General features: G+C 41.3%; 1 protein-coding gene across 3 annotated transcripts in view; it reads right to left on the bottom strand.

Annotated features, from left to right (window-relative positions):
- PROX1 (prospero homeobox 1) overlaps nt 1–5,347 on the bottom strand; it is a 79,353-nt gene extending 74,006 nt beyond the window's left edge. For 2 of the 3 annotated variants that reach the window (XM_044290810.1, XM_044290812.1), the window contains exon 1: nt 3,239–5,347. The gene's annotated coding sequence lies outside the window, so the exon portion shown is untranslated. The other variant, XM_044290811.1, reaches the window with a different exon arrangement.
- Nucleotides 5,348–8,231: the final 2,884 nt, after the last annotated feature.

Genomic DNA, 8,231 nt, shown 5'->3' with positions numbered 1-8,231 from the left:
GGTATTTTGTAAAAGTTTTATAAAGGTAATAAAAAGAGTGACAAAAAAGCTAAAATACATCACTATAGGGGATGTCTTATTCATAAATGCTAACCATGGTTTAATAAGAGTAAACATTATGAAAATAATTCAGATTTTGCATATTTTTTAAAATTGTTTTTTGAAGTAAAAAAAAAAAACTGAGTTGCTGAACAGTAGTTTGCGAACTTTCGTATTCCAGGCAATTGTCATCATAACACAAGCCGTGGAATGAAAATGGATTTAGCATATTTAACAGGGGTTAAAATTATTAATTCCTGCACCTTTTGCGGTACAGTATTTTTGGTGTACCTTTATATAACAAGGTGGAATAGTTATCTATCAGATTCAACAGGTAATTTTTCCAATATTTTGCTGTCTACACACTGGATCTGGTCTAGCTCAAATACCAGATAGATATATAGATATTAGATAGATATGTGTGTGTGTGTGTGTGTGTGTATATATATATATATATGTGTGTAACTTTATATTTCTGCTGATCATTACATATATTTGTCACCTAATAAGAAGGTAGACGCTCATTTACGATAAGACTCAATTGTGCTATATCTAATGTGTTTCAGGTTTCACCTCCACATTTAAACTTTTCAGAATGCTGCAGAATTTTATTAACTTCAAAAAGTGGCATTAAAAAAGGATGAAGTTTATTTATTTTTTTTTCCTTTTAGTGCATGACAGCTAAATTCTGGTCATCCCAGTGATACGTTATAGGGCATGACAGCTATGGAAAAATTCAGCGGGACTGGGAAATGACCATTTCATACATTTGGTTAGGACGTTGTGTGTGTCAGTACATCAAATATCTGGGAGCAAAAAGGATCAATGCTCTTTTCACAAACCGGAGCAGTAAAGTAAATTTCGCCTTAAGTTAGATAAACTTTGTAAGGCCAGAATAGCTGGTGGATCCTATACTACATTTGGAGGTTCCCACACTTTGTTAATACGGGCACTCCCATGTACGGGCAGAAGTGCACAGGGGTGGAAAAAATACGTCTTATTAGGTCGCCAAGGGCAGAAAAGGGTTACTTCCCAGAAACTTCTACCATCTAGTGTCATGTGGAATATAGAGCTGCCATAAAATGAACTGTATGCCTATTCTGTTTCATGATATTTTACACCTTTATATCTAAAGTTCCTCCATGGATGATTAATAAAAAGCAGAAGTATTAAATGTACAAAAGGACATAGAAGTAAAAGGTGGAACTGACACAGATAAGCTGCTGCTATTTCAGGGGATGGAATACAGCAAACATTTCAAGGTAGACTTAGAAAACATGACAGTCCTCCTCCTTAGGTTCTGGACAGTCTGGGTCTTGGAGACACCATGTGCGGAGCTCAGCTATCTACACATGGATGTAAAGAAGGTTAATAAATGCTGCAAAAAGTATAGAACATAAGCACTAATCTAGACTAAAAGCAAAGTATCTGCTGTGTCAGCAAAGCGTATGATATCTTAATCATCTAACTATGGTACCCTAATAGCAAAGTAACAGACAGAGATATTTCGTGCTTAGTAATTACTGTAAAATAAACACTACAAATGGTACATCGTCAATACGATACGAATTGGAAACAGTATAACAACCTGATAAAAAAGTAAAACAAATCAGCCAGATCTAAGGACATGTTAACACATCTAATTCATAGCACCATATACAACTATGTAGTAATCGGATACAATCGCCTTGGATCAACGTAAACTTTCATGCGACAAAGCTACTTTTCACACGACAGTAGAACATATGGCTTGATTTTTTAGAAACGTGCAATTGATAGAAAACAACATTTTCCTTCCATCAGCCGGACCATTAATAATGCAGCCCCAGTACTTAGTATGCAAATAAAGACTGACATGAAATATCTCACCAAGTCTAATTTGAAAGTCCCTGAAGTCCTCAGTTCTCCTTATCTCGCAACCATAAATTCATAAACCACTCAACAATAATAGTTGCCTGGTAAGACTCTGCTGAACGAAAACTTGCACCTGTCTCTCTTGACACAGCGCACCTGTCTTGTGTTGCCCATGCGCATTTTGTTATGGTTTTACAATAGCTTTCCAGACACAGAAGAGAGAGAGAGAGAGAAAGGAGGAGGAGGGGAGGGGGTCAAAAAAAGGCAAAAAAAACTACAAAAAAACTATCAAAGCAAATTAGTCATCAGCTGCCTTGAAGAGAATTTTATCCTCACCATGAAAACAATTTTTAAAGAGTGTGAGAAAATCAAATAACTAGATAATACTGGAATACATGGGCATACAAGAAGAGAGGGGGCGCACAGACACACACATGGGAGATGACAAGTGATGGTGAAGAAGCGTTGTGCATGCAAGCTAAACTTCCTACAAGAGAACAGTAGTAGTAAGACTTGAGATTCAGCACTGAGCAGTTCCCTACTAAAGCGCAGCATGTGCAACCTAGGACTGGAAAGCGCCCTCACTGGCAGTTATCTCGCTACAGAACGAACCAGAGCAGCTTTAAACATATGCTGTTCAGCCACAGCATCCCTAGACAATGCTATACACGTGAAATTCATTCTTGGAACAACCCCTGGCTTTTCCCAAGGACTTCAAAGCAGCTCCTTACCCTATGCGATGTCTGGGGAGGGGGGGGGGGGCTGCCCTGTAACGCAGGGCCCTGGTTTACCAGTGATGGCGATCGTCTCCGCTACCAAACAATTCACAAAGTGTAATTAATATACCAATGATGAATAGCAAGCAGCTTTACCAAACCTCAGCCTAAAAACCGGAATTATTTTTTTTCTTAATTTCAAACTGGACAGAGAAGAAAACTGAGAACGCAGCTTTAAACTTTACTTGAAAGCGTTGACAAAAAAAAAAAAGGGGAAGTACAAGTCCGAATCTATGCAAATAACAAGCAAATCATACAGCACTATAAGAGATCGCTTTTGAACTTAGGAAACAAAGAACTGATGAGGCATATAGCATTGGAAATTACGTAAATATCATAAACAGAACACAGAAAAGAGAAAGCGCAAAACAAGTCTAGATGCAATAAAATAGCCTTAAATACAACAAAACAGAAGGCAAGATTTTCACTTACTCCAGTCACCTCCCCTGACGAGTGAATTTCTGTAAAGTTCCCATCCCTTGAAATTATTCAGATAGCAAAATCCTTAAGCATCTAGCGGTCAGAAGTTATTTTGGGATAAGCCGGTGGCATAAGGGTTATATACTTACTCAGTGAAAGAGAGGAAAGTGATCCTGTGTGCCGGCGAAAAAAGCAAGGAGCCTGGGCTATCTGCTGATGAATAGTACAATTTGACAAGGGAAGGAGAATGTTGGTGTGTGTCTGAATGACTAAAGGACAGGGTGTATGAGTACGTATGTGTGTGAGTGTGTGTGTGTGTGCGCGCGTGTGTGTGAATCTGACAGAGAACAAACAGGAGGCTGAGTGTGGAGAAGCAGGGAGCAGAGCGAGGAGAGATCTTTTGTGCTGCTCTCTCTCCTTTGGCTGGCTGTAATTGTATTAGTTCTGCAGGCACAGCTCAGCTGAGGCTCCGCGCTACAACAAGATTTACTTTAAGACACAGCTGGAGGAAACAGGAAGACTGAACGTCACATTCTGAGTGACGTAAGGGAGGGGGCGCACACCAATCAGGAGACAACTTCAGAAGCAAGGTGGGACAGTCAACTTGGAGAAGAAGAAAAAAAAAAAAGGGGAATTCAGATGGGGACAGAAGAGGAGGACGAGTCCAAGCCAAGCCAAGGGATTGTCGTTAATAAATCACGCTTTTATGATATCGCCTTAGCGAGTAGCTAAAGATGATGGCGATTTTTTTAATTTATTTTTTAAAGACAAACTCGAGGACCAAACTTCATCAGGGGGTTTGTGTGAATTCAAGTGTCGACGCTGCTTAAGTTGCACATTTGCAGTTTTGGTTGCCTTTTTGTTGGTTTAGCTGTAATGTTACCTCCATGGCAAATATCTAGACGATCCATTGCACTTACCTTCGCCATAGATTTTTTGTTACAATCCGTAGACATCATGTACGTTATCCGACCAGATGTATTATCAGGATCATAGTTCTTTAGGGACGTGTATTACAAGATGGTAATCTTGACACAAATTCCATAAACAACTACAACTATAGAAATTGTGTAACCATGAGATGGATCGTACTCCATATTATCTATGTGCAAGGTGTGTGTTTAGTCCTAGAGCTTAAACTGGCAGATGTTATACCCCTAGATTATCTAGAGCACCGAGGTCTGCAGTGAATAACATATTGTCATCTGTCTCCCTTATCTCAGTAGCAGTTAGGAAGGTTTTTATAGTTTCTTTTTGTATGTTGCACTCGTATGCCATAGAGGGGGAGAGGTAAGGCAGTACTGTATATATAACGAGGCTGGTGAGCAACACTATGCTGTCATCTCTCCGGCCGCTCATTGCCTAACCACAATTGACATCGCTCATTCTGCTTCACAGGACCCGGCAGACAGTGACTGCTCCTGATCTAGCAATTACTGCGTAATATCTGATATATTGAGTTACTGGAGGAATGTGAAGGAAAACCGTATAGAATGATGCTGATATGTAGAGTATGACAAGTGTCTTCTCTTGTATCAATGATACTGCTGTCTGGGGCTTTGAGTGAGAGAGGTTACACGGTAATCACAAGTCTGTGTTTCACGTCAGATATGTCAACGCTTAGACAGACGGCTGCGGCGTTTTATTGGAGAGAGGTCTGTAAAGGACTAGGATTTAATCCATGTCCAGGATATTCTTTAGTTTTAGTAGTTTTGGAAAGCTACGTTTTTAAAGCAAATAAAATCAAAGACTTGCACAAGCCATGACTGGCTTCTGTAGGACGTCGAGCAGAACGTCCAGCTATAAGGTGTGGTACAGGAGAAATAATAAATTCTGTTTTTAGGACGTGGCTTGGTAACGTTTTCTTGGGCACCAATAGTCCCTTTTCTGCCGTATACTGTAAATAGGTTTGCATTGCTTTTTATATCCAGTGTTGTTACCTTGTTTGGTTTTCCATATACAGTTTGGTCATTTTGTGCCTTTGATGACCAAGGGACAGTTTAGATGAACCTCTTGGGTGAATATAGGAAAGCAATTTTTTGGCTGAATGTTCTTAGCAAAGGTTCCTTTGTATAATAATGTCATAAAGCCTCATACAATCTCCTAGGTGTAACAATACTTGGCATTCCCCAAGTTCTGAATAAAACCGGTGAATAAAATATGTGACCGAGAAAAGGATCAACTGATCCCAATGTTATGTGTCTAGGAAATGTACATTGGCAAAGCTGTGAGACAACCATTGATATTTTCCATGCAGTTATATCCATTAATTCAGGCGCTGTAGTCACGGGAAATAGCAGGGGAGGGCCGACAAACAGTTTTGTCCACTTTATGTATAGGACTGTGAAAGGGTTAATGCTTCCTAGTAAATATTGTGAAACTGTCACATGACCCATTAACTCCTAATGGTATGGAAATGTGTGACTTTAACAATCACCATTACACAGAGTGAAGTCCTCCATTTCACCCTTCAAATTAACCGCTGCCTTTCGAGCAGTCTTACTGTTTTCATTAAATCAGTGTCTGACATTACTAAGTACGGTTCAAATCATCGAACCAACGACTCGCGACCAGGAAACTTTGGATTTCGGACGTTTGACAGTTACCACAGGAGAACACTCTTCCAGATCCTAATTCTGACCACAGTAGAAGATGAGTTTCTGAAGGAAAGCACAAACAAGTGTTAGCAGCTATAACGCTGATCTGGGACCTGACTACTGTGACAGGCAGAAGGCGCCTCTCTGAGGGCAGTGCCACAGCTCCAGCCTCAGAGGTTCTCTAATATCTATGTCATCCATCTCTAATATCTATGTCATCCAATCACTGCGATTGGTATTCAGATGGTATCATCTCACACTAATGGTGATACAGTTGGAGTAAAAGGAAAAATTAAAACATAAAAGACCAACAAATTGTAGATCCAAAAGACGTTAAATGTAAAAGTAATTCCTGACTACTTTATTCTATAGTGTTACAGCCTGTGTCCAAATTATCTATTTATCTAATATCTATCTCCTATCTATCTATATATCTATCTATCTGTCATTATGTCTATCTATCAAAAAGAGGAAAATGGCAGCACCAGACAACAGCGTACAAAATGAGGTGCAAGCCCAATGGGACTAGACAATCGCCCACAAATACAAAAATAGCAAAAAGGCAGCACTCTCTGGTAGCAAATTTAACATAATTTACTCACCCATGTAGGACGCAACGTTCTGGCTTCAGTACAGAGCTGAAACGTCGCATCCTACATCGGTGAATACATTTTGTTAAATTTACTACCAGAGAGTGCTATTTTTGTATCTATCTATCTATCTATCTATTCATTATCTATCAAGCTATGTCATATCTATCATCTCATATCTATTATCTATCTTTCTAATTATCTATCTCATATCTATCTATTATCTAATATCTATCTATCTATCTATCTATAAATCTTACATCTATCTATGATAAATATTTACTTATCAGTTTCTTACTTTTCGAGCTCCTGTGGAAAAGGATCCATCAGAGCAGAGTTCAGTAGTTTTTTTTCAATCCTCCCCCTATATGACTTTCTGTCCTTAAGACTACATGCACACGACCGTGGTGTGTTTTGCGGTGTGCGCGTTCCGCAAATAGCGGAACAGCACGGACAGCCTTTAATATAACTGCCTATTCTTGTACGCAAAGCGCGGAAAAGAATAGGACATGCTATATATTTTTTTTTTCGCGGGGCCACGGAACGGAGCAACGGATGCGGACAGCACAAGGAGTGCTTTCTGCATCTTTTGCGGCCCCATTGAAGTGAATGGGCCCGCATCCGAGCCGCCAAAACTGCGGCTCGGATGCGGACCAAAACAACAGGCGTGTGCACGAGGCCTTAGGCTACTTTCACACTAGCGTTCGGGCGGATCCGTTCTGAACGGATCCGCTCATAATAATGCAGACGGAGGCTCCGTTCAGAACGGATCCGTCTGCATTATATTAGCAAAAAAAAGCTAAGTGTGAAAATAGCCTGGGACGGATCCGTCCAGACTTTCAATGTAAAGTCAATGGGGGACGGATCCGCTTGAAGATTGAGCCACATTGTGGCATCTTCAAACGGATCCGTCCCCATTGACTTACATTGAAAGTCTGGACGGATCCGCACGGATCCGCACGCCTTCGAACGGCCAGGCGGACACCCGAACGCTGCAAGCAGCGTTCAGCTGTCCGCCTGTCCGTGCGGAGGCGAGCGGAGCGGAGGCTGAACGCCGCCAGACTGATGCAGTCTGAGCGGATCCGCCTCCATTCAGACTGCATCAGGGCTGGACGGCTGCGTTCGGGTCCGCTCGTGAGCTCCGTCAAACGGAGCTCACGAACGGAAACCCGAACGCTAGTGTGAAAGTAGCCTTAGAAGCATTTCATCTTCTAACAGCTTGTCTAGTGACAGGAATATATACTATACTTCCAAACTAAAAGCTTCATTCGTGCAAAAATCTAGCAGGCCCATTTGTCATGTTAGGCTACTTTCACACTCGTGTTTGGTGCGGATCCGTCATGGATCTGCAAAAACGGATCGGTTAAAATAATACAACCGCATGCATCCGTCATGAACGGATCCGTTTGTATCATCTGTAACATAGCCAAGACGGATCCGTCTTGAACACCATTGAAAGTCATTGGGAGACGGATCCGTATTCTATTGTGCCAGATTGTGTCAGACAAAACAGATCCGTCCCCATTGACTTACATTGTGTGCCAGGACGGATCCGTTTGGCTCCGCTTCGTCAGGCGGACACCAAAACGCTGCAAGCAGAGTTATGGTGTCCACCTCCAGAGCGGAATGGAGACTGAACGCTGATCCGTTTTGGACTGCTTGTGAGAGCCCTGAATGGATCTCACAAATGGAAGCCAAAACGCCAGTGTGAAAGTAGCCTTAGTGATGTGGCAGAGAACTGTACGAAAAAAGCCACATCAAAAACTGCACGGTCAAAGTCTTGCTTGCTGTGGACAACTATTAATTCCATATGCTGAGAGAAGAATACTGCCAGAACACATGGACTCGCCATGACATCTATATGAGCAGAGCAGCTGAAAACACCTTGACATTCCAGAATGCTGGCCCATATGGGGCTGATATGCTGAAGATTTTCCACAGTGGACCTGCCTTTG

Source organism: Bufo gargarizans, chromosome 4 (assembly GCF_014858855.1).
Source record: "Bufo gargarizans isolate SCDJY-AF-19 chromosome 4, ASM1485885v1, whole genome shotgun sequence".
Classification (NCBI taxonomy): domain Eukaryota; kingdom Metazoa; phylum Chordata; class Amphibia; order Anura; family Bufonidae; genus Bufo; species Bufo gargarizans.
The sequence above is the reverse complement of the archived record's forward strand: the minus strand, read 5'-3'. Positions and strand labels throughout refer to the sequence as shown.